The sequence below is a fragment of the Pelobates fuscus genome, chromosome 9, assembly GCF_036172605.1.
Source record: "Pelobates fuscus isolate aPelFus1 chromosome 9, aPelFus1.pri, whole genome shotgun sequence".
Classification (NCBI taxonomy): Eukaryota; Metazoa; Chordata; class Amphibia; order Anura; family Pelobatidae; genus Pelobates; species Pelobates fuscus.
In genome coordinates, this window is record NC_086325.1 from 139,235,857 (window position 1) to 139,263,772 (window position 27,916).

The following is a 27,916-nucleotide window of genomic DNA, read 5'->3' on the forward strand; positions in this document are numbered from 1 at the left end:
TAAAGATAAGAACTTGAACCAGTAGCTTTGAGATCACCCTTGAGGAAGGCTATGTGCCGAAACGTTGGGGCTTTGTAGTCTCCAGCTCTGGGTTAGTGGACCTGATAATACACATTTTGGGGGGGTTAATGCTGTGGCACTTATAAGGTTTATGTGATTATTTGTATAGTTTACATTCAGAATGTTTGTACTTTATTTCAAATGTATTTTTGATATTCTATCGTATGAATAGAAGCCCTTTTTGTGCAATACTTTTTGGTGTGCTTTGGGTTTATTCTTTATGTTGTAAAAACAAAGAGAACATTAGCTGCTCTCTGGCCTAAATCCCCATGTGCGTTTAAACAAAATGGAGGCTCTTTAGTTGTATTCCAATGGCCATTTGAATATATAAGCTCACCAGCCACGTCAAGGCAAGCCTCAATAGGTGAGTTCCTACACTAGCCATTAGATATGCTGATATCATCTAAGAATCTCCGGTAAGACAGGAAGGGGTATTTTATAAACCCTTTAACATTTAACCCTTTATAGGGCTTCTACACATACAATAAACTTTGCTGGTATCAGACAAAGTGAGACAGAAAGGGGTGTTTTATAAACCCATTAACATTTAACCCTTTATAGGGCTTCTACACATTCAATAAACTTTGCTGGTATCAGACAAAGTTTAAACGTCTCTAATGAGACATGAAGGGGTGTTTTATAAACCCCTACATACTTTACCCTGAATAGGGCTATAACATATACAAATCACCTTGCTGGTATCAGCTAAAAGGCAAATTTCTCTGATGAGACAGGAAGGGGTGCTGCCCCTACATACTTATAAAGTCTTAATACTTATAAAGTCTTAATAAGACAATGTGCCTTTTAGCTGATACCAGCAAGGTGATTTGTATGTGTTATAGCCCTATTCAGGGTAAAGTATGTAGGGGTTTATAAAGCACCCCTTCATGTCTCATTAGAGACATTTAAACTTTGTCTGATACCAGCAGAGTTTATTGAATGTGTAGAAGCCCTATAAAGGGTTACATGTTAAAGGGTTTTTAAAATACCCCTTCCTGTCTCACTGGAGATTCTTAGATGATATCAGCATATCTAATGGCTAGTGTAGGAACTCACCTATTGAGGCTTGCCTTGACGTGGCTGGTGAGCTTATATATTCAAATGGCCATTGGAATACAACTAAAGAGCCTCCATTTTGTTTAAACGCACATGGGGATTTAGGCCAGAGCGCAGGTAACGTTCTCTTTGTTTTTACTATGTATTTTAAGCTGTTGGATACTAAGCTACTGCTGCTGTAAGCGCGGTGCTTTATTCTTTATGTTGACTTAAAGGATCACTATAGTGTAAGGAAAACAAACCCGTATTCCTGACACTATATAATCCTAGGGGGACCCTCAGGTTCAGTTACCTTAATCCAGCGCTGGGCTCCCTCGGCACTGGTGACCTCTCCTCCCACGCAGACGTCAGCTCCCGAGTGGAGCGGAATGCGCACGCACGGCAAGAGCCGCGTGCACAATCTAACAGTCCAAAGGAAAGCATTTCTCAATTTCGCATCCAGCGTCGCAGAAGCGCCTCTAGCGGCTGTCAAGAAGACAGCCACTAGAGGTTGGATTAACCCTGCAATGTAAACATAGCAGTTTCTCTGAAACTGCTATGTTTACATGTGAAGGGTTAAAACCTGAGGGACATTGCACCCAGACCACTTCATTGAGCTAAAGTGGTCTGGGTGACTATAGTGTCCCTTTAACCAACAAACAGTCATACTATAAAGAGGTCTGTGTTGGTTAATGCACCAACCTCTGTTCCCACTCAGGTTAAGAGGGCTAGATTGTGATTTTAACACTATAGGGTCAGGAATACATGTGTGTGTTCCTCACCCTATAGTATTCCTTTAAATATGTAATTATAAAAGAATTCTAGACACACACCTGGTAATGTGTGATATACAACCATATAAAAAGTGTTCACACATGTTAATGTTTAATCACATAATGTACAGGGCATATCAGACATGCTTTTGGTATTCCAACAGAATGCTTTTTAAATATACGAATGTTCTATAAGCCTGAATGAGTGACTGATAATATAATAATAGCTTGGGATGTGTCTGGTAAGCAGGCACACGTGGTGTGACTGTTTGCATGGAATCTTGGCGATATGACCTACAATACAGCCCATTTGGTTACATCTAAGGAAGTAATGGATATAAAATAGAAACATGTTAGCTATATTTAAAAGCAATGATAAGGATTTGGGGTTTTTTCTACTATGAATTAAATAGGGTTCCATGGGGCAGGACATTAAATAATACCCAACAGAGGACCTGCTTGGCACTTGTGACTATCCATTACACGTTATTATGTCCAAATATCCATACTATGTAAGGGATTTAAAAAAACTTTTATGACCAAATATGTTCAATTCTAGCTCAAATAAAAACGTATATATAAATCTACCCCAAAACTGCCTTTATTGAATATTTGAATGGCTTTTTCGGATCAGATGTGATTTTCTCTGAAGTTTGCAGTCCAGGAACACTTTAGGACATTATTAAATAACCACAAAACAGCACAACAGACACACAATATGCCACGTACATCAAGTACACAACATAAAAATGTACACCGCATAAATTTCACACGCTTCAAGTACAACCTGCGCACGCATAGTACATTATAATTATCACGGGGATTGAAGGATAAGCAGGCACAATTAAATAAATTAAACACTGAGCCCAAAATAACTATTTATACAACAAAGGATACTTATAACAGGTTGATTGGAATAAACATCTTTAAGAAATGTATGCCTATTTACACGAGGAGCCAGCTTATACATTTTAATTTTTTTTATTTAAAAAAAAATATTTATATTTAGAAATCTATGGGTTGCTGGTTTTCTTACAAAAATATTGGCTTGAATAGGTTTCCCTTCTATTTAATTACCTTCACCAATGCTGTAAACAGAAACCCCAGGTTTAACCAGAAACCATCCTATTGAGATAAGTGTTAAATCCGTCTCCTCGGATGAGTGAGCTCTATGGGAAAACTGATAAAAGAGCTCTAACATTAAAGTAGATCAAGATGTCGTTTGTTCTTTTTGTTAGATTAGTGCAAGCAGATACTAGCACCATTGGCCATTCGTTAGGATATGCGTTCCAAAATCACAATCTGTTAGGAACAAAAGAGGTCTCTCCGAAGATTCCCATATATTTTAATGGGGACTTCGGTTTACGAATCATTTCAAAAGACTTTCTTAACAGATGGATAACTTTAAAGCTCATCCAAAATAAATAAATTGAGGCCACTGTTGGAAAGTAGACAAATGGTATAAGTATCAATAAAAAAATATTAATAATTACTGGAATAACCCTACTACACTAATAGAAATCAGCACATAACCAAACAAAAACAAGTGACATTCGACACAGAACTACATATACACATCATACACTAAATACAACGCAGACGCTAGCACCACTACTCGTATCCCTCACATCCCCCCTACACCCAACAAAAGAAAAACGCTACACTAAGAGCACCCTAACACCCCCCAACCTGCATTCCTCCCCCACAACACGAACTTACAAACATCCGAAATACCCAAGCTAGGAACCACACAAAACCAAAACCGCACACTTCGCTCCCGACAGCACCATAAACACTCCCATCTCCTGGAGTCGCTAGCAGCACCACATTCACGGCGCTATAGATACGGCAGTATACAGAAAGCTCATCGATGCACTCAGCGACCCTCATAGTACCCGAAACCGGGAAACGGCAAGAAGGGCACGACTAGAGACTCCACCCTCTCAAACAACCGCAAAGAAGCTACAAATAAAAAGGGCCACTATGGTTTCCCCTGAAGTTAACCAAGTTCGCAAATTTTTCGTAATGTTCTCACCCTTCCCCTCCCCGCACCCTACTGCCCTAAAAGCAGCCACCGTAATCAGAAAACACCTCCACAAAGTACGCAACACAGACAGGTCTGAGAGCTACTATTGGGAACAATACGCAGAGACCTAAATGTACCAAATTGTGAAAGTTAATGCAATTCTGTACCCCCTCCCACTTTTTTCCATTCTGTACCCCAAACCTTGTTTTTCTATCACTTCCATGAAAAAAAATAAAAACTGAGAAACTGATAGAGAATTAAAAAAAAAAAAAGAAATAATAATAATAATAATAATGGCAGCATAATAAATATAATAAGCGCAAAATGAAATACAAAGTTGTATTTCGATTCCTAAACACCAGATAACAAACAGTTAACAATAGACATTATGTTTGCATGACAATGTCACTTTAAATAGCATTGACATATTTTGCAGACCCAGTAGGTGGTCACGACAAAAACAAAAGCTTGTTTGGCCTCTGCAGACAGTATTAACATAGTTAATAGATTCTCTTTCTAGGTACGTGCAGTGTTTTCATGACCACCATCTATGGTGCTTACCCCTGGCTTCCTGCTGACATGATGGGCTCAGTAGACAATCCTGTAAGTCGGGGGGGGGGGGGGGGGGGAGGGTTGTCGGTAAAACACGTAGAAGCAATAGATTATGTATTACTACTGATTTTAAAGTTTATGATTGCGATAAAGATCTGGAAACAAACAGTTTGAATGAAATCTGACATGTACGTGTGTGGAGAAAATGGCATTCAATGTCCTCTCTCCAAAATCTTATACACAATACATCAACTCTGTGTTGCCTAAAGTGCTGTAAATTAATCAAATGTGTGCAGCATTGCGGAGTTTGTTGGCGCTCTATAAATAATAATACAGTGAAATAATTTAAATCAAGCAAATAAATACTCCCCCTATAAGGAAATATAAACCTCTCCTTCTGTTTAAACAAGAAATCATATATGCAATAGTGGAAAGAATTCTAACGTAAAAAAATACAGGACCAAACATGGGCCTTGATTTTAATATTTTTGGATAAACACACAAAATTAAGGCCTGCACTCAAACTCCCATTACTCCTGGGCGGCAGCAATGACTATAGTGCACATCGGCCCCAATACATACAATTAAAAAAAGAAAAAGAAAAAAAAAAAAGTTACTTGTGCACTATTCCAAACCCACATGAGATAAAATGATAAAGTACGTTTCCATAGCTTCGATGGTGATATAGCAATGGTTACAACCATTTAATGATGTTTGTACTCTGTCATGGGTAACAGGAACCCATGCCTTAGACATGGGCATCAGTGCTATAAAAAGTGGTGACTTGTCCCCAGAATTCTTTTTAGTGCTTTAGAGATGTAGAACGTGTACTAAAATACACAATAATGTATGTATTCTTCGTATTTCCCACTAGGTAATATGTTCCCGGAACGGTCTGGAGTAAGGTTGCAGAAGTTGGAGTTTTCAGTATGCAAATAAATACGTGGACTCGAGTGACAACTTTTTTTTTTTTTTAAGTTTTTTTCTCTCCTTTATTACCAATATCTAATCAAGATCTAATTTAAATTCAAATACATATATACAATATTTGTAATTTTTTTTTTATTTTAATACTGTAATCCTCAAGTTTTATTTTAAATGAAAATAAATATATATTATACAGCAGGCTTACATGCCCTAATGTCAAACTTTTATTCACTCACACTTACTGAATACATATATTAAGGTAAAACCTATAAAATTTAAATCAGATTAGAACCAATGTTGTAAAGGTGTGCGCAATGGTTAGTTCACCATTAGTTATGCTTTATACGGTTTTCCTTTTTTTAAAGGACCACTCTAGAGCCAGGAAAACACTCGTTTTCCTGGCACTAGAGTGCCCTGAGGGTGCCCCCACCCTCAGGGACCCCCTCCCGCCCGGCTCTGGAAAGGGGAAAGTGTTTAAAACTTACCTTTTTCCAGCGGTGAGCTCTCCTCCTCCGATCCTCCTCTTCTCCTCCCCGTCGGCTGAATGCGTACGCGCGGCAAGAGCTGCGCGCGCATTCAGCCGGTCACATAGGAAAGCATTCATAATGCTTTCCTATGGACGCTTGCGTGCTCTCACTGTGATTTTCACAGTGAGAATCACGCAAGCGCCTCTAGTGAGACAGCCACTAGAGGAAATAGGGGAAGGCTTAACCCATTCACAAACATAGCAGTTTCTCTGAAACTGCTATGTTTATGAAAAAATGGGTTAACCCTAGAAGGACCTGGCACCCAGACCACTTCATTAAGCTGAAGTGGTCTGGGTGCCTAGAGTGGTCCTTTAACTAATTTTCATATTTATTATTTTTTTTTTTTACAAATAAATAGGGATCAAGCGAAGCCATAGTCAGGACTAGCCAAAGGTCAGGTCAGGCGGTGCAGGTTCATAAAATTTAAATCAGGCAAAAAGGGACAAATACCTTTTTTGAACCCGCATATGAAAACCTGAGAAAGAATAGGGCATGTCCCATCGACTAAAGAAATGGATATGTGGTGATTTATATTTTATTCACGTCTTATCTGATTTTACTTTTATGTTATAAATTAAAATATACCAGGGAGGACAGTGTGTCCACGCTATATTGTTTGTTCTACTCACTCCACGATATGTCGGTGTAGGAAAAGTATGTAAGGAGTGTCACTCTTTTGTTTTTAAAGATGCACTGGAGACATGGCATACAAACTGTTACTATATCTTCCAATATTTCGATGTAATGTGTGTTCACTGTACTGTTTTTACCTTGGCATAAATAAAGAATTAAAAAAAAAAAAAAAAGGGACAAATACCAAGAATACTATAGAGGAAGATAATAGAACTGAAAGCGGCACTCTCATGCCGAACTTACCTTTCCCCAATCGATTCCTCTTCTCTCCCTCTCTCAGGATTTGTTGTTCTTTTCTTCCTATCTGCTATAGTTTTCTTTAAAACTTAAGAAAAAGTAGGGACTATTTCTCTTCTGGAGGTTTCCTACGCAGTGACCAGCGGAGGAGCAAAGTGTGCTTCGTTTCCGGTGGTCACAGTAATTTTCCCATGATCCTTAGCTTTCCTCCCTGTTCCTACGATGCTTCCTGTCACTTAGACAGAACGCCGGCAAAACTGCCGAATTGATTTCTACCTACTGGGGGCCCTTTATAATAATGGGTGGGTGGGTGGGGGCCCTAAATAAAAAACCTCCCCCAATCAAGGTGACTAGGGGTCCCAAGCCACAAGCTGCTCACTGTTTAGTGGACATGCCCCTACTCGCGGTATAGCGAGTAGGGGCATTGGGGAGATTCTAATCTCCCTTATGCTATCATGGGGGTCATACTGACCCCCATAGAGTGAGGGGGAGGACATGGGGGGCTTATGAAGTGGTGGGGAGCACAGCTCCCTGCCGCTTCTATCTGTACATATTACAAGGAGGGAGCTGCGCGCAGGTAGCTCCCTCCTTGTAATAAACTGAACGAACAAACGAACACTGATATTCTGATTTTTTTCTATTCATTCATTCGGCTTTCTGATGAATGAATGAATGACTAGATGAAATTCCCGTTCGCATGTACAGGTGTTTCACTGGGCATGTGCGGGAATCTCACAGTCTGTCTAGTGTGGGCAGATGACGTGTCCCACTAGGGACTTCACCTACCCACACAAAGATGGCGGCGCCCTGAATATAGATCGGGGCAGAAAATAAAGATTAAAAATAGGTTATATAGGGGGCTTAGGGGCCTTTGGAGGTGACTAGGGGGTCAATTGGATGTAGTGGAGGCGGGGTTAAAAACAAACAAAAAAAAAAACGGGATTCGGCCATGACAGTGCCGCTTGAAGTACACACCACTAATGAGCAGCCCTACTCGGGTCATGCCAGGGACTCACTGGCTCAGTGTCGCGCAGGAATAGAGGGAGACGTGGCAAGAGAGTGTGAGACAAGTCAAAAAAAGAACAGGGACAACTGCTTATAAAGCACTACTTGTGGGCGAAGCTCCGCAGTGCTACGGAATGTTAAGGGAGCGTCTTTATAGGTTGAGTCACTTCCTAGTCTGGGGAGAGCTCACTGTTGAAGCCACAACAGAACTAGTAAAAAAAAAAAAAAAAAAAAAAAAACACGCAGGCACTTTAAATTTATCTATATAATAAATGCACTCCACATTGTAGTGACCCATTAAACTTCAATTGTCTAGCAAGGTATGCCAGTGGAAAACCACTGAAAGGAATGATGAAATTTTTTAAGTATTACTCATTGAAATGCTTTGAGCTTGGCTTTTTCTTCCATGCTTTTGCATGATAGATAAGTTGCATAAGTTTAGGCATCATGGCGATGTAGTGGTTATGGTACCAGTAGGCTGCAGGCATCGTTTCTAAGTTCTTTGTCAAACTGTTTCCACATGTTTGTGTCTGTCAGTATATCCGGTGGAGCACCATCAAATCGTTTTGTAGGAGGCCCCAATGTTATTGATCGCAATCTTGTTAATTACTGCCATTATGGTATTTAGTATGCGCATGTTTTTATTTTACTTGTACATGTGGCACAGATATATGTGCAGAACACACAGGACTTGCCATCTAGCGTTTAGTAATTAGTTGCTCAGTAGGTCCGCCCAAATGATCAATTATCTGTGCAACCCAAACGAGTTTTACAACGCTAGATATGGTAATTAAGGTATAAGAAGCTTTGACCAAAAGACAAAAATGCACTAATTCAGTGAGCTATGATGGCCTTGTCCACTTGCTCACAATCTAAAAGAATGTCTAAATGCCGGAGACACTGAACTGCCAATGGAATACTGTCATCTAACCCTAAACAGTTTACATTTAGAGAAGCCAGGATATAAATCCGGGGTTTGACCTATTGTTGGCAGTCAGCTGGGAGGTGTGAACAGGACATTCATTGTTCCGTGTACAAAGTCCTGTAGCAGGATGTGAAACCAACACCTGCACATCTATCTTCACTCCGTTCTTGTGAAATGTTAGCACCTTATTTGGGGCAAAATATTTATCAAAAGAGAAGTTTCACAGCAATGACAATCTGCTGTAATACCCTGATATTTGTTCACTTGCACATCAGAGGCGAAAACATGAGAAAGGCTTCAAAAAGGCACGTTCACTACAGATCACAGTTTGGGGATCGGGGGATATAAAGAAGAAGAAGAAAAAAACACACACTGTTATTCACTAAAGTTAGAAATTCAAAGTGAATTTCAAATTTAAAGGAATACTTCAGTCACCATAACAACTTCATTTAAACAGTTGTTATGGTGCCAGAAGGCCCCCCCCCCCCCGGGCGCACTCTTACCATAAGAGGTTAAACCGTTCTCAAACAGTTTGCCTTCCCTTTTATCAATAGGGAGCTACTGATTGGCTTAGAGCGACAGCTGACCACTCTAAGCCAATCAGCGGCGCCCTTGCCTGGCAGCACGGGGACATGCAGATCAGCGCTAGAGGCAAACTCTGGGATTAAGCCATTCACGAACGGTTTAACGTCTTTAAGATAACAGTGCGCCTAGGGGCTTCCTGGCACCATAACAACTTAATTATATTAAGTTGTTATGGTGACCCGAGTGCCCCTTTAAGACTAAAACAGATGGATTCTTCAAAATCAGCTATGCTACCAGTTTGGCTACTTTAGCCTTTAATTAGTGAATAACGCTGTCTGTGGAATTACTGCTCGGTTCTAGAATGAGGGATTAATTGGCACTATGTACTTACTAATAAAACTATTCTGCGTTCTGCTATATTAAAGACAGAAGGAAGGTACATGCGATGCTCTGTAACTCCGGTTACACAGAATGGGATATGAAATAATGAAAGACGGGGACATGCAGATTGCCAGCTCTTTGGGTATTTACATCCAATGACCATATAGGAAACGGCATCCCTTTCTGCATATTATTAGAATTACTTTCATTTTAAAGTGCAAACATTTTCAGCAGAGCTGTACAACAGTACATCATCAAACGAGAGATTAAACATAGTACCAATAGGCAAACAGGTAAAAAAGGGACGGAGGGGGGAGCCTGACAGCCTACTGAAGCAGTCGCATTGGTGCTAACTGTGGCCCCAGCTGACAGATGACCCCCAGGTATGGAAAGTTACCTGGCGCTCCTTGGTACCAGCAGAAATTTATTCTGCTGGTACCTTTTCGGTGCTGGTGACCTCTCCTCCCTCTGCCGACGTCAGATCCGAATGTACATGCGCGGCAAGAGATGCACGCGCATTCAAACCGCCCATAGGAAAGCATTACTCAATGCTTTCCTATGGACATGGATTTTCACAGTGAGAATCGCGGAAGCGCCTCTAGCGGCTGTCAGTGAAACAACTACTAGAGGCTGCATTAACCCTCAGTGTGTTCCAGGTCTCCCATGTATGTTATTATGCAGGAGCAGTTGTTTAAAACCCTTTACTGGTGGTACACTCCGCCTGTACAGCTATAAAATGTGAGAAAGGTTTTCACGGACACCTGTCGGTGCCTGTAAGAAATCAGGGCACACATGTGGTGGTTCTGACCGAATATAGAGCATTTCTGGATTGGGGTTCAGGGTTGCTGTCATAAGTATTTGGTACATCCTTGCACTTGGATCCTTGCTGTGCAAGCCTTGGGATATGGAGAACGGCTTATTAACAAGATTTCCCTAGCAGCCCGCAGGGCTTGACTAAAGGCAGAGATTCCCTGTATGGCTGAAGTAATGTTTATCTTTTTGTGTAATTTTACCCCACTCGCTCTAGCATGTAAGCTCATTGAGCAGGGCCCTCAACCCCTCTGTTCCTGTGTGTCCAACTTGTCTGGTTACAAGTACATGTCTGTTCGTCCACCCATTATAAAGCGCTGCGTAATTTGATGGCGCTATATAAATAACATAATAATAATGTTTAAGGTCCAGGATACATATCTCATATGTTGACTGCTCATGTTTCTTTAATAAAACATGACAGAAATGGCAAATTTACAAAATAATGTGAGGCTGGTTGTTTTATGGGACGAAAACTCCCTACAGCCTACCACGGCACCCCCCAATCATTTGTCTCTATTTTTTCCTCCTGTCTGATTTTTCTCTCTTATCTACCTTCTGAGTTTAGACTTGTGTAGTTCTATTTTCTTTACGGTCAAAAACGGTACCAAGAATATTTATAACTTACATCTCGATAGAAATCTGGCCTTGAGGCACAGTTCAGTGATTTTACGTGTTGATCAATGTAAACTGCTTGATTCGCCAGTGTATTACATATGTGAATATAAATGTTATGGTGACACTCAGCTTTTTGAAAATTAAGAATAAAAAAAAGTAATATTAAACACACACAACAAAGCAGTTTAATGGTGAACATCAAATTCAAAATTGTGTGCTAGATTGTATTGATCAAAAACATAAAACAGAGGCCTGTGATGTGTTATATCATCGCTTTTGGTAAATCTCAGAATTACTCCTCGGAGCATGTTTAGTATAGCTGGGTCACAAACAGGTATTCTAAATACGTATTAGGGACTTTGACCTACTGATAGTAATGCAGTTTGACAGGAAGTACACAACTAAAATGACCCACATTTGTATTCCTTCTCTGTGCTGATAAATCAGGCCCTGCAGAATCCTGTGCGTAACAATTCTAACGAATCCTGGAGAATAAAGTTAATTTAAACCTAGAGAATTTGTAAATCTCCCAAAGGGAGAAAAAGTGCTCTGTACAAGACCTGACAGGTTTGGCCCAGAGACTCCAGGTTTAAAGCTGGACAAAGCACGATTACTTGGCAGGGGTTAAGGCACTGAGTTCCAACCACGTCTTAGCCAAGCCCACCTACCTTCGTTGTGACCCTTTTTAGGGAGTTTCAAAGAACCGGCACAGCCAGGCCATTTCCAGCCTCTCAAAATACTTTATGTAGCCTGCAGCCACCCTTCCTAGTATAACTGGGGCAGTCTCAAAATACAGAGGAGTGTCCAATTCCCATGCAAAGCTCTTTATATCGTGGGCTGCAGGTGACATATTTACGGGGGTTTAAGCAAAGTTTTATTGGCTAGGTAACAGTATCTGTTTGAGCTGTGTGGGTCAGCCAGCCACAATATTAAAGTCCCAGCATGATGAGACAGGGTGTTTGTGTGTGTGTGTGTATGTATAGAAGTATATAAGAATGTATAGCAGTGTATGTACTGTGCATGCAACTTTGTGTGATTGTGTCTATGTACAAAAGGATGTAGCTCTATGTGGACAGGCGTGTAAGGGAGTTTGAATCTGTGCACACAGTCATTCGGGTCTGGAAGTATGGATCTCCCCATGGGAAAAGGTGACTTCTTGGCCAGTGGCCCCTGGATCAGCGGAATTTAAAACCGAATATAGTCCTTCTATGGCAAAATCCACCATTTAGGGTGACACAGGCCGCCTCTTTACACTGTGGGAAAATGAAGCAGGAGATCTCCAGGTCATTGATCCTTTAACGCTTTCAGGAATAACTGCATAGGTGTCTGGAGGGCAATAGCCAAATGGAGAGTTACCCGTTTTTTCCCCTGGGCCACCTTCAAGGGACCAGCCACTTCATCCCAGAGTAAATGCTCCGTCACAAGACTCAGACTCTGAATTAGATCACTGTCACAAAGGGTCTGACACCATCAACAAACCAATATTTATAAAAGTAAATCTATTAGGTAGCTCTCAAGGTACCTAAAAGCCCCACATAACGTGGCTTCTCATTTACAGTACTGTGTCACGGTACCAACAATGAAAAGCAAATCCCCTGAATGGTTGTCTTGATCCCATACATGTGGACACTGGACAGTGCATGTTGGTTAACCTGGGCCTTAAATGGATAGCACTCCCCTAATGTAAACAACAATACCCATCACCCCTCTCTGACCATGCTGAAATTAGGCAGTACACTTACTAATTAAAATGTAATCATGTTTTAGATCCCTTACACTGGTAATACACTAAATATTTTGTTCATTATTTTAATTATAACTTGCATGACAGACACAAGCTCAAGAATATTTTTAAGGCTCACTGAGCCTTAAAAAGCACATTGTTACTGTATTGCAGCACTGTTAAAACAGAACAATAAAAAAAAAAAAAAAAAGAGAGAGAATATCTACTGCCCTCTCCAAACTCCCACTGACATTCAAGACGTACTGACATACACTTAGCCTTATATTGTGCAATAAACTTTGAGATGCGCCTTACAGGAGACTAGTTAAAGGGACAGAAGAGTCACCAAAACAAGTTCAGCATAATGAAGCAGTTTTGGTGTATAGATAATACCTCTGCAGTCTCACTGCTTAATTCTCTGCCATTTAGGAGTTAAATCACGTTGTCTATGCAGCCCTAGTCACACCTCCCTGCATGTGACTTACACAGCCTTCCTGAACACTTCCTGTAAACATTCATCTAATGTTTACCCTTCCTTTATTGCAAATTTTGTTTAATTTAGAATTCCTTATCTGCTGCTCTGTTAACAGCTTGATCGCTCCTGCAGTAGCCTCCTGTACAGTGGCGTACGTACCGTGGTCGCAGGGGTCGCAGCTGTGACCGGGCCCGGCACTCCAGGGGGCCCAGCCGACCTGCGGCCCCCCGCGACCGGGTAGCAGCTGCCACACTTTGCGGCCCCAGCCCGTGCGGCAAACCGCCGGGGCCGCATGTTAAGGGGTCCATCGGGTGGCCCATGCTGTCAGGGCCACCCGATGGACATGGATTGTAAGGGGGCCCGGTCTGCGCTGGGCGCTTTAAGAGCGCAACCAGGCCCCCTGTGATTACATATTCACCGAGCCCGCGCGGGAGGAAACAGGAAGGAGGAGGGAGTCAGAGTGGGAACCAGAGTGGGAGCTCTGACTCCCATCAGGCTGAGCCACCACTGGACCCCAGGGAAAGTCACACATGGTAGAAAACATTTTGTGTATTTGTGTGTGTGTGTGTGTGTGTGTGTATCTGTATGTATGTCTATGTCTCTGTATGTGTATCTGTATGTATGTGTGTGTGTATGTGTCTGTATGTCTGTCTGTATATCTGTATGTGTGTGTGTGTGTATGTGTATCTGTATATATGTCTGTATGTCTGTATGTATGTGTGTGTCTGTGTCTCTGTATGTGTGTGTCTGTGTCTCTGTAAGTGTGTGTCTGTGTCTCTGTAAGTGTGTGTCTGTGTCTCTGTAAGTGTGTGTCTGTGTCTCTGTAAGTGTGTGTCTGTGTCTCTGTAAGTGTGTGTCTGTGTCTCTGTAAGTGTGTGTCTGTGTCTCTGTAAGTGTGTGTCTGTGTCTCTGTAAGTGTGTGTCTGTGTCTCTGTGTCTCTGTATGTGTGTGTCTGTGTCTCTGTATGTGTGTGTCTGTGTCTCTGTATGTGTGTGTCTGTGTCTCTGTATGTGTGTGTCTGTGTCTCTGTATGTGTGTGTCTGTGTCTCTGTATGTGTGTGTCTGTGTCTCTGTATGTGTGTGTCTGTGTCTCTGTATGTGTGTGTCTGTGTCTCTGTATCCATACGTATGTGTGTATGTCTGTGTCTTTGTCTCTGTATGTATGTCTGTGTATGTATGTTTGTGTGTGTCTCTGTATGTGTGTCTGTCTCTGTATGTGTGTATCTGTATGTATGTCTGTGTATGATGTGTGTCTGTGTCTCTGTATGTGTGTATGTATGTATGTATGTGTGTGTCTGTGTCTCTGTATGTGTCTGTGTGTTTCTCTGTATGTATCTGTGAGTGTATGTGTCTGTCGGGGGTGTATGTATGTGTTTGTGTCTGTATGTATGTGTCGGGGGGGGGCACAATCAGAGGGGGGGGCACGGATCAGTTTCGCACCGGGGCCCCATGGAGTGTGTGTACGCCACTGCTCCTGTATGTAATTAAAGTTCAAATTACAGAGCAGAAGATAAAAACTTTTAAACTAACTTACATCGGATTGAAAATGAAACCATTCTATTTTCATGCAGGCTGTGTCAGTCACAGCCAGGGGAGGTGTGGCTAGGGCTGCATAAACAGAAGCAAAAGTGATTTAACTCCTAAACGGCAGAGAATTGAGCAGTGAGGATGCATAAGCACGATCATTAAGCCAACATTGTTTTGGTGACTATAACCACCACAATTGGTACCTGTCTTTCTACCTAATGTCATCTTACGCTTTCTTTCTCCAGCATGTTCATTGCTTTGCATTACTTTTATCATTCACAATATACACTTGTAGCATACCTACTAGCTTATCATTAACTATCACTTGATTCTATTAAATATTTTGTAACATCTACGAAACTTGTACACTTTATTACTGGTATGAGTATGCTGTATTTTGCTTTAAAACATATATATTTTATCCTGATATTATGATGAAACTTGATCAAAAGCAACTTGAGAAAAAAAAAGATAATATAAAGACTAAAATAAGAGTTGCAGTGCAGGCTTAAGAGGTACCCGAGTTCAAGAAGTAGTGGCCCCCCTCCCCACCCCCCAATCCTGAGTCAATCACAGTAAGCAACATAAAAGAGTTTTCATTCACAGCAGGAGCACTCTAAGTCCCTCTAAACGTAATGTTGGGTTACTGTGTTATGTGCTATTAACGTACCCCACACAGTAGTGATGTTCTCTGTAATAAATAGCTCTATTATGCAGTCCTGCTGGTTTCAAAGTGCTGACTTTATGGTATCGTCATGCTGTAAGATCACAAGGAGGCAGCTTGGGTTGGAGCGATACCACATTGTAAACTCTTAACACCGAAATTCAATCAAAATTTCCAGTACACCATGTCTCTGAGATAGCTTTACAACACACGGGGAATTGAACTTAAGGGTCTCATCCTTTACAAATACTTTTAACTCAAATTCATTTGAACACCTGTAAATATCCACTTTATATAATTGTACAGCACTACGGAATATACTTGCACTATATAAATAATAGGAATATTAACTAGCCTAAGAGGCTGGAGCAGAACCAGAGTTCATTGTTCCAATGGGTACACGTGAGCTGTTAAAGTGAACCTGCAGTGAAAAATTTAAATTTACCCTAAATGCTCCCATATACATTGAATACATTGTATATTGCAAAAATCCGTGATGTATTCAATGTAAAATATAGAGATTTATTCACCTCTCCGCCGCTCCATCGCCGCCTTTTGGGTATTTCTCTTCATGTAACAGCCATCTCCCACCATCCTCCACTCTTCTTTAATTTGCCCTGCCTTGGGATGAGTTGGCAGTGACATTGGCACGTCACTGGCATGACGGCATTGGCACAGGGTGATGTCACGTCACTCAGCACCCTTTACTTTTCTAGTGCCAGCTAGAGAGTTTACATAGCAACCGCGGTTGCTATGCTTGGGATAGCAGAAGGACCTCCTGTGGGCAACCAGTGTCTGCCTCTGCATTGACGGACAACTGGGAGAAAACCATTTTTAAATAGGTTTTTCTCCCAACCTATATATTCACTGGCAAAACTGCTAGCACAATGTGCAGATTTAATGTTATGCTCTTTCAAAAGACCATAAATAAATAAAAATCCACTGCAGGCATTCTGCTCAAAGTCTGCACATTGCCAGGAGCGTGATCGGCTGATATGAGCATGCAAAGATATATTTACATGCCCACCTGTCAAAGCAACAGGTTCCCCCAAAATGCGTTGGGAACTTAGAAGTAGCTTTGATGGTCTAATGGTTACCCATACAGGACAAGCGCAGGGCAAAACAAAAATTAAAAAAAATTCATAAAAAAAAAAAAAATTCAAGAAAAAGAACATCTAATGTTCATCTGCACATCTAAAAAAAAAACTGGTCAGACAGGGTATAGATATGTAATTGTTGCCAGGTTGTTTGGCTAAAGTGAAGGCAGATTAGGTGTAACATCTGAGAACACCCTTGGCTCACTTTCACCCTGACTTCCAGTTACCTGGTTTATCTACCTGTCAGTCACAGGTAAAAATAGATTCTACGTCAATTACTGTAAACTGTGCATTTACAGCAAGCCTTAGACATGCCGCATATGCCAGATTCGTACACTCTTTTCTGTAGAACCGGTTCTTCGTAGTTTAACCCCTTCAGGGCCAAATTTAGTAGTTAAAGTGAACATGTCATGTAGTAGATTTTAACGTATGCACTAACTAGTAAAATTGCCAGTGAATTACCTGGAAAAATAAAGGAACATGCCGAACAAAAAATTTAGGTTATGATGCTAGGAGGTCACCGGTCCTCGTCACCCTGCACCTATAAACCCACTCCCTCATTCACGTCACAGAGAGAAGTTTGTTTCCCTCGGCCATACAGAGAAAAATCACCATAAAACAAAACGGGAAATACTTTGTTTGAAGGTAAAATCGGTCAAATCCAAACAGCTTTTACAAGTGACTGAGTGCGTTTCATCCCTGTGACTGTGCATAAATAAACGTGGCCTGCCGTGAGCGAAAGTGTTTGTTGTTGTGTTCACGTTGCACTCTTGGTGTCACAAGAAGTAGGACATGTATTTTAATGATCTATTAAATAGGTGCTGGTGTTGTTTAATTAAGCATTATTTAAGTTATGGATAGTTTTGTCTTGGGGTGTTCCTGTCTGAATGATCGCTAAAACAGATTCAAAATATCAGTTAGCATAAAAGGGTTAACAAAGCTGCTTTTAAAAGAAACTATTTGGGGGCCAATCTGTATTTTTTTCTTAATTCTTTAGTTTAGATTTTTTTGTTAGAGTAAACAATGTTGAGCTGGACAGTCACAATGTATGTCATGCATGCGACAGTGATCGTTCCGTACATTGTGAAATGCACACAGCACAACACAAGAATAGACTTTTTATATTTACTCAGACAGAAAAAGGTTACGTAAGAGGTTCAAATCATTAAACAGGTAAATAAAATGCAATGTCAAAGTAGTCTCAAGACAGGAGACTTGGAATAATATTGAGGAAGGTCGACACGTTTTGTGTGCAGATCGACGTCCCACGTAGGTTATTATTATTATTATTGCCATTTATATAGCGCCAACAGATTCCGTAGCGCTTTACAATATTGTGAGAAGGGGGATGTAACTATAAATAGGACAATTACAAGAAAACTTACAGGAATAGGTTAAAGAGGACCCTGCTCAAACAAGCTTACATAATGGTGTGACCACTGGCAGATCCACAAGATTCTCCCCTGCCGGCTAATGCAGGGCTGGCATTGTCCAAGTGCCAGCCCTGCAATGTGCCTGCGGACCGGGGAGGGAGTTTAGAGATCTCTCTCCCCGGTCTGCAGGCATCGTGCGGGCAGCAGAGGAAGGGAGAAAGCCTGATCCGCCAGTGGAGAGAGGACCCTGGAGCTCAGCCTGCAGCTCCTCTGGGTCCTACTCTCGCGAGCACGGAGCATTGCCGCGGTTACCACGACAACGCTCCGGATCTCACAAGAGTGAACTCTAGCCCTGGAGCTACAGGCTAGAGTTCACCTCACCACCACTGGAACCACTAGGGAATCCCCTCCGGACCACCAGGGATGGATAAATGTACCCCCTCCTCCCTCAGTAAAGGTAAGAAAGGAAGGGGGGACATAAATGTTTATTTTGTTAAATTTTTTTTTTTTTTTTTTATTATATGCCTCCCTACCCTCCTTCCTCCTCCCCCTATACACACACTGCCCCCACACATACTGCCGTCCCATACACACACTGCCCTCTCATACACAGTGCCCTCTCATACACACTGCCCCCCACACACACACAGCACACCCATACACACATTGTCCCAAAGACACATACAGTGCCCCACACACACTGCCTCTTATACACACACTGCCCCCCACACACACACTGCTCCACACATACACTGCCCCCTAACACACACACACACTGCAACCCTGACATACACAGCCTCCCTCACTTCACCGCACACACCACTGCTCCTATGCCCTATATTCCAGCAGATCCCAGGTAAGTTGTCAAACTGTTTTTAAACGTCTGACTACTTACTCTAAGATGGGATCCTGGCACTACTGGCACCATAACTACTACACTAAGCTGTAGTGGTAATTGTGCCTGGATTATTTCTTTAAATAATCTACAAGTGCCCTTCCCGAGATCAGGCTCTGGATCCGCCACTGGGTGTGACCCTAGGGGTATAGAGCGTTTAGTTGTGTCTGCTGCCTAATTTTATATAAATATATATATATATATATATATATATATATATATATATATATATATATATATATATATATATATATATATATATATATATACAAACATATATAATACCTTGCACTCAAGCTGTCCTTTAGTCCTTGCAGTAAACCGGGTGCATTACCAGGGCTCAAAATATCCAAATTCAAAATAGAATGGCTGCACTCACGGAATTTCTTCAGGTTAAAATATAACTTTTAATGGAATCACATAAAAAAATCGACGTTTCAGTCCAGCCTGTGGACTTTCATCAGGATATGTCATCATTAAGAACATTGCTGTATATATAGGCATACAATCATAGTAATACATTAATTGAACAAACATGTGTAACTCACCCCAGGTGATGTTCGTGCATTGCCAGCGTCCTCCCCGACCAAGTGCGCATGTGCACCAGTGTACTCGCCCCCTCCGTGACGTAATCACGCTACGCTACCGGCGTAGTCATGGGAACGCGGCTAATCAAATCCCACCTCTCTAGTCATGTGAACTATCACTTACACATGTGAATCACCCCAGGTGTCATTCATGTGTTGCCGGCTTCCTGTCCGGTCATGTGCGCACGCGCGTCATTGTGCCCGCCTCCAACGTGACGTCATCACGTCACGTTTACCAGCGTTGTTATGGCAACGCGGTGTCTCTAAATTCCGTCACCATGGTGATATAAACTACCACTATTTACAACTAAAAGTAGAGTGATCAATACATAATGGATGAAATATATAAAAACTAAAATACATAATATAAAAGTGCTAAGTGGAAAGGATATTCCTTCTTAAATATAAACCATCAAGTGCATAGTATTAAGGGCAATTTTTAAATTGCTACTATAGTGTTTCCCAGCAATCCTGCATAGAAACAACATGTGATTAAGCCTCCATTACAGAGGTCTATGAATATAGATACTGTGTGTATTTAAAGTGACAAGTGCAGAAATAAACCAAACAAAAGTGAATACCAAAATGCCAAAGTGAAAAAACATAATGATCCTATCCTTATATACATGCCAGCACATAAATTTATATTAAAAAATTATTAGATAATTAGACAATACGAATGGATGGCAATAGGCACTCGTAGTACCAGGGGATTATATATGGATTTAACTAAACTCATACATAAATGAGTACTCAGTAAAAATATATGTATCTTTATCAAAAAAGATTATTACTATTAAACAGCATTATCATATACTTACTGTACCATAAACCCCTTACTTCTGCCTCCATTCGCACGTCGGCACTTAAAATAAAAAACATCAATGCATAAAGTTTAAACATAAAAAAATATTTAGAGCAAGTGAACTAGAGCAGTAGAAAATCATTATTATTATTCACAGAAACAAGTATAACGGCAGTGATTCATTTAACCCTTTAGGTGAAACAGTATCTAACTCATGAATCCAGAAAGCCTCTTTATTTAGAAGTATCTTCCCCCGATCACCACCTCTTCTCGACAATGGGATATGGTCAATTGCCACAAATTTTAATGTGGCCAAAGGGTGTCCAAACTCTAAAAAGTGTTTTGCCACTGGTTTGTCTGTTCGACCATCCCTGTAGGCCAGCCGGATACTGGAGCGGTGCCCCCTGATGCGTTCACAGATGGCAGTTTCCGTTTTGCCAATATAACAAAGGCCACATGGGCAATTCAACTTATATATCACGTGCGTTGTTTTGCACGTTATTGTAAACCTGATGGTATAGATTTTGTTACTATGTTGATTATTGAATTGTTTGGCCGGAATCATGTGACTACATGTGACGCATCCAAGGCATCTAACTGATCCCCTTATCTGTTCTTTAGATGTACCATGGTAACTTGCTACGGGATCCGTGCGCACTAGCAAGTCCTTTAAATTTTGATTTCTTTTAAAACAGATTAATGGTGCTTTTTTAAATTCCTTTGGCAATGTTGTATCACTTGTCAGAATTTTCCAGTTTTTCTTGACCGACGCTGCTACTTGTGGTGACACGGGTTGATACATCATGGGAAAAACTAGTTGTGTAGACTCCTGTTTCTTCCTCTCATCGGCGCGTGCACTCTGTGCTTCTTGAAGCGCTCTGTCGAGAATACGGCTATTATAGCCTCTTTGTAAGAACCTGGTCTTCATTTCTAGAAGTTGATTTCCCATGATTTGAGCATCCGAGTTGTTTCTAATCACTCTCAAAAACTGTGCCTTTGGTAGCGAGTCCTTGAGGGCTTTGGGATGTGCACTCTGGTAATGCAAGGTAGTGTTTCTATCTGTTGGTTTCGTATAGAGTGAATACTGCAAGCTTATTTCTCCCACCTCAATCTGAAGATCCAGGTAGTGTATTCTATCACTGCTCATCTCTGCCGTAAACCTAACTGGTGATGGTAGTTGGTTAAGGTTCTCAATCATCTCTTCTGCATCCTCTCTTGATTTATTCCATATAATGAGCAGGTCATCTATAAATCTATGGTATGATGTAATACTGCTACCATATCGATCTAAAATATATGTCTCTTCATAGATGAACATGTACGCGTTGGCGTACATGGGTGCCATGGGTGACCCCATTGAAGTTCCTGCTATTTGGAGGTACCACATGTCTTCAAATCTGAAGTAGTTGTTCTGAAGCACAAAGGTAAGGAGTTCCAGCACAAACTCTATGGGCGGGCCTCTATATACTGTAGATCGTATCAACACTTGTCGCATGGCTTCTACGCCTTCTTCATGCGGTATAATAGTATATAGGCTTTGTACATCCATAGTGATAAGGATGGGCTTGTGCTCTTCAAAATGTATCTCCTTGATGTTCGAGATGAGAGATGGAGTATCTTTGATGCAGGTATGCAGTTGTCTTACTGGATCCTGAAAGAGGTGGTCTAACCACTTGGCAATAGGTTCTAGAGCGCCCCCTATTGCCGAGACTATGGGGCGGCCTGGTGGTTGGTTTACAATAACGTGCAAAACAACGCACGTGATATATAAGTTGAATTGCCCATGTGGCCTTTGTTATATTGGCAAAACGGAAACTGCCATCTGTGAACGCATCAGGGGGCACCGCTCCAGTATCCGGCTAGCCTACAGGGATGGTCGAACAGACAAACCAGTGGCATAACACTTTTTAGAGTTTGGACACCCTTTGGCCACATTAAAATTTGTGGCAATTGACCATATCCCATTGTCGAGAAGAGGTGGTGATCGGGGGAAGATACTTCTAAATAAAGAGGCTTTCTGGATTCATGAGTTAGATACTGTTTCACCTACAGGGTTAAATGAATCACTGCCGTTATACTCGTTTCTGTGAATAATAATAATGATTTTCTACTGCTCTAGTTCACTTGCTCTAAATATTTTTTTATGTTTAAACTTTATGCATTGATGTTTTTTATTTTAAGTGCCGACGTGCGAACGGAGGCAGAAGTAAGGGGTTTATGGTACAGTAAGTATATGATAATGCTGTTTAATAGTAATAATCTTTTTTGATAAAGATACATATATTTTTACTGAGTACTCATTTATGTATGAGTTTAGTTAAATCCATATATAATCCCCTGGTACTACGAGTGCCTATTGCCATCCATTCGTATTGTCTAATTATCTAATAATTTTTTAATATAAATTTATGTGCTGGCATGTATATAAGGATAGGATCATTATGTTTTTTCACTTTGGCATTTTGGTATTCACTTTTGTTTGGTTTATTTCTGCACTTGTCACTTTAAATACACACAGTATCTATATTCATAGACCTCTGTAATGGAGGCTTAATCACATGTTGTTTCTATGCAGGATTGCTGGGAAACACTATAGTAGCAATTTAAAAATTGCCCTTAATACTATGCACTTGATGGTTTATATTTAAGAAGGAATATCCTTTCCACTTAGCACTTTTATATTATGTATTTTAGTTTTTATATATTTCATCCATTATGTATTGATCACTCTACTTTTAGTTGTAAATAGTGGTAGTTTATATCACCATGGTGACGGAATTTAGAGACACCGCGTTGCCATAACAACGCTGGTAAACGTGACGTGATGACGTCACGTTGGAGGCGGGCACAATGACGCGCGTGCGCACATGACCGGACAGGAAGCCGGCAACACATGAATGACACCTGGGGTGATTCACATGTGTAAGTGATAGTTCACATGACTAGAGAGGTGGGATTTGATTAGCCGCGTTCCCATGACTACGCCGGTATTGTAGCTTGATTACGTCACGGAGGGGGCGAGTACACTGGTGCACATGCGCACTTGGTCGGGGAGGACGCTGGCAATGCACGAACATCACCTGGGGTGAGTTACACATGTTTGTTCAATTAATGTATTACTATGATTGTATGCCTATATATACAGCAATGTTCTTAATGATGACATATCCTGATGAAAGTCCACAGGCTGGACTGAAACGTCGATTTTTTATGTGATTCCATTAAAAGTTATATTTTAACCTGAAGAAATTCCGTGAGTGCAGCCATTCTATTTTGAATTTATATATATATATATATATGTTAAAAGGCCTGAACTTGTGGAGGCCTGAATTTGTGGGAGGAGTAAGTCCCCTACTTAAACTCCCAGCCCCTACTCACCTCTGCCGTTCAGCTGATTGTTCCCACCCACCTACACCCTGTTATAATTACATTCTCCTTGGTGGGCCCTCTTTTATTTACAGGCCCACTCGTACGTTGGTTTTTCGGCACACCACAACCAACTTTGCTCACAGTTACTATTCATTACGTATTTAAATTCCGAGCACAAATATATATATATATATATATAAAGAAAAATCAAGTTAACAAAAAATCCCCTTTAGATGCACAGTTTGTTGTGTCTGCCTGCTGCTACCTCCAATCAGGGGTGTCTCATTATGGTCCCATAAACCCAGAAGGTTAAGATGGATAGTAATTCCCCCCCCGCCCCCCCAGAAGAACAAAGAATGTATGGCACTCTATATGAACTGTTAGCAGTTATATTGCCATTGTGCCACAATCTTCCAAGAGGCCTGAGGCTCAGTTTAAGAGAGAGAGTTCAGCCCAAGTTGTGTACATACATCATGGATAAAATTAATATTAGGCAGCTGGAAATAAGGTGAGTTGTATTACCTTTTAAGAGAGTTAAGGGGGTGGAGGGGGCAACCCACCTAAATGTTTGTGTTCCTGACCCTATAGTATTCCTTTAAAGGATCACTATAGTGTAAGGAAAACAAACACGTTTTTCTGACACTATGTGATACTTGGGGGACCCTCACCCTCAGGGTCCCCCTCCCGTGGCGCTGAAGGAGTTAAAACCTCTTCAGCAGCTTACCTTTATCCAGCGCCGGGCTCCCTCTGCGCTGGGGACCTCTCCTTCCCCCGCGATCATCAGCTCCCGAGGGGAGCGGAATGCACATGCGCGGCAAGACCCGCACGCGCATTCCAACAGTCCAATGCTTTCCTATGGACGTTCTGCACGCTGGATGAGAATTTTGCATCGAGCGTTGCAGAAGCGCCTCTAGCGGCTGTCAGGAAGACAGCCACTAGAGGTTGGATTAACCCTCAGTGAAACATAGCAGTTTCTCTAAAACTATGTTTTCAGCTGCAGGGTTAAAACTAGAGGGACCTGGCACCCAGACCACTTCATTGAGCTGATGTGATCTGGGTGTCTGTAGTGGTCCTTTAAGTGTATGTGTATCTGCATGCACTGGCGTACATACCGCGGTCGCAGGAGTCGCAGTATCTCTGAATATGCTGTTATTGTCATAGAATTATATGTTGACCCCTAAAAAGAAGGACCTATTAAAATGTATCCAAAAGGATTTAAAGGGACTCTCCAGTGCCAGGAAAACAAACCGTTTTCCTGGCACTGCAGGTCCCCTCTCCCTCCCACCCCAGGTTGCTGAGTGGGTTATATCCGACGTCATCCGGCGGGGGAGACCTATTGAGCATGCGCAGACAGCGGCGGGGGAGACCTAATGCGCATGCACGGCAATGCCGCGCACGCGCATTAGACCTCCCCATAGGAAAGCATTGAACAATGCTTTCCTATAGGGATTTCAGCGACGATGGAGGTCCTCACATAGCGTGAGGACGTCCAGCGTCATTATAGCACACTTTTCGTGTGCTATAAACCCGGAAGTGCCCTCTAGTGGCTGTCTAGACAGCCACTAGAGGAGGACTTAACCCTGCAAGGTAAATATTGCAGTTTATGAAAACTGCAATAATTACACTTGCAGGGTTAAAAGTAGTGGGAGTTGGAGATGTATGGGGTGTATATGTGAAGTGCGTGTGAGAGATTTATGGGTGTTTGTGTAGATAAAGATAATTTGTGAGTTTCTGGGCTCCCCACGCTTTTTTCTTTAACTGCTTCTCCTGGTGGATCTATTTAGGGACATCACCAGTGACGCAAGTTATGTCACTAGTTACCCTTATAAGTCGGGCCCCATCCCAATTCCAACTATGGCAAAGTTGGCAGGTATATGCTTGTTAGGGTTTGATTTGCTCCACCCATTAATATGGCTGTGCACCCAAAAGACAAAGATTTCGTTATGCTGGTGGGTACCTTATTTTTTCCCTACTCCTTTCTCTCTAGATTAGCCTTTTTTTGTCTACTCGATCTCTCCGACACACCCCATAAAATCTTTTTAAATACAGCAGCACTGATTTTCAATAGTTAAATCACGGGGGTGAGTCCCTAAAAATCTCAAGCCCTCGGTCAATGATTGATTTACACAAGTGCTGGGTACGCCCCTGTCAGTGTGAAACGATTTTTTTTTTTAGCAGTTTAACACTGAAAAAGGATAACTGGCCACACACAGATTTATTGGGTAGATGTAATGGGTAATACAAACCAAGTCAGCATCCTTTAGATTTTCGAACTTTAACAGAGTTTTCCATAGTGACGATGACGTGAATGACAGCTATTATGTGTATTGTAAAATGTTTGTGCTGTTTTTAATAGCAATAGTCTTATAAAGGAGCAAAGTTAAAATGCTTAGAGACACTTTTATTATAGTTTAAAAGTAAACTGCCTTCTCTATGCAGCTGCAAAGCTTTAGGGAGTATATTGTATATGGATATATCTTGTTGTTCTGTGAGACTACTTTTAAAACTCTATTTATGACACAAACCGTAGAATACTCCACTTAAAGGGACACTATAGGCACCCAGGCCACTTCAGCTCATTGAAGTGGTCTGGGTGCACTGTTTCTGTCAGTTGGATCCTGCAATTGTAATTACTGCAGTTATTGAGAAGCTACAATAATTACATTGCAGGGTCTTCCAGACAGCCAGTAGAGGGGCTTCCGAGTCATTAGGTGAAATTTGTTCACCTGATGTTGGACGTCCTCACGCTATGCATGAGGACATCCAGCGTCCGTTAAAACCCCATAGGAAAGCATGTAATCACTTAGAGATGTCCTAACTAATGCGATCACGGCGCTAGCTCATTAAGTTCTGGACATCGAGGGAGGAGCAACGAAGGGACATCGGCGCTGGATTCAGGTAAGTGAATTAAGGATTTTTAACCCTTTGTGTGCTGCGGGGGGGGGGGGGGGAGCACTATAGTGCTAGGAATATAAAGTTGTATTCCTATCACTATATAGTGCCCTAAAGTGCCTCCTTCCCTCATGGCTCCACCCAAACCCCCATAGTACTGAAAGGGTTAAAAACCCTTCTGTTACTTACCCGATTCCAGTGCCGATGTCCCTTGGGAGTAAGTCCGGTTTTGCCGACGTCAGCTGGCGAGGGGGGACATATTGTGCATGCGCCGCAAAAACCATAAATCACATTAGGACTGGAATCAATGCTTTTCTATGAGGTTTTAGCTGATGCTGGATGTCTTCATGCAAAGCGTGAGGATGTTCATCGTCATTTAGCAGACCAAAAGTCACCTAAAGACCCGGAAGCGCCACTAGCGGTGGAGTGAACTCTGCAATGTAATTATTGCAGTTTATCAATAACTGCTATAATTACAATTACAGGGTTAAGGGGACATGGACACTATGAGATGAAGCGGTCTGGGTGCCTGTAATTTCCCTTTAAATTTTCTGTTCATTGCATAGTCAAAGTCAACTAATAATGGAAAATGTTAATGTAAACAGTATCTGTCACTAGTAATACTATGTAAGTGTTTACTGGGATGTATAATGCAACAGAGGTACATAACACACTTACCTACACTGCACTTTTGTGGTCAACTTCAACTCCCATTATGACTTGAGGTCGCTCGTGCGAGTTTGGGATTCTATGGAGAAATGTTGTATTAAGACATGCGCACGAGAATTTCATTACTTCAGTAGATATTAACTTACCGTAATTGACATGACAATAGTAACAACTGATGTAGAAACGGGTTATTTTTTTATACATATAATATATAAACTTTTTTAGTATAAACTTTTTTTTAACGACTTATCTGTTTACCGACTGCTCGGACATACGACCAGCTCTCTAGCGCAGGGAATCCCCTGATTCTGAGTCTCATGAATTCCACCAAACATAGATTAGAGGGAAACCCCGCGCTAGTGAGCTGGTCTATGTTTGAGTGAATTTCCCAAACATAGACTGGCTTTCTAACGCATGCAAGACTTGGCATTTTTACTGAGATCTCACCTGTGCGAGAGTAGAGCAGTGAGGTCAACGCTGAGGACGACGACGCCGGACCAAGGTGGCGTCTACTCACCTTTACCTGCCCCCTTCGGCCACCGGACCCACAGTGGCGATGTCACCGTTTGAGGACTTTGCGAATTCGGCAAAGCCCTTAAACGGTGACAGGGCCTCTTTAAATGTGAAAATCACTAACAATTCTCACTTCAGCAAATAACCCTGTACGATCCCTTTCCTTTCCATCTGTTTTTTGATTTTTTCCTTGCCCTCCCCTTTTTATCCCCTATCACCAAATTATAGGTACATTTACTTTTTCAGACAAATAACACTGACAGTGACCACATCAGGTATCTTATACCATACT

At 41.5% G+C, this 27,916-nt stretch overlaps 1 long non-coding RNA gene across 2 annotated transcripts; it reads right to left on the reverse strand.

Moving 5' to 3' along the window:
- Nucleotides 1-14: 14 nt before the first annotated feature.
- LOC134572429 (uncharacterized) lies at nucleotides 15-27,783 on the reverse strand. 2 transcript variants are annotated; one of them, XR_010085280.1, is made up of 4 exons: nucleotides 27,559-27,783; nucleotides 27,121-27,190; nucleotides 4,456-4,495; nucleotides 15-101 (listed from the first exon to the last, which is right to left on the reverse strand). It is a non-coding gene; the product is annotated as an uncharacterized LOC134572429 (long non-coding RNA). The 2 variants fall into 2 exon arrangements; XR_010085279.1 differs by lacking the exon at nucleotides 15-101 and having other exon boundaries at nucleotides 4,282-4,495.
- Nucleotides 27,784-27,916: the final 133 nt, after the last annotated feature.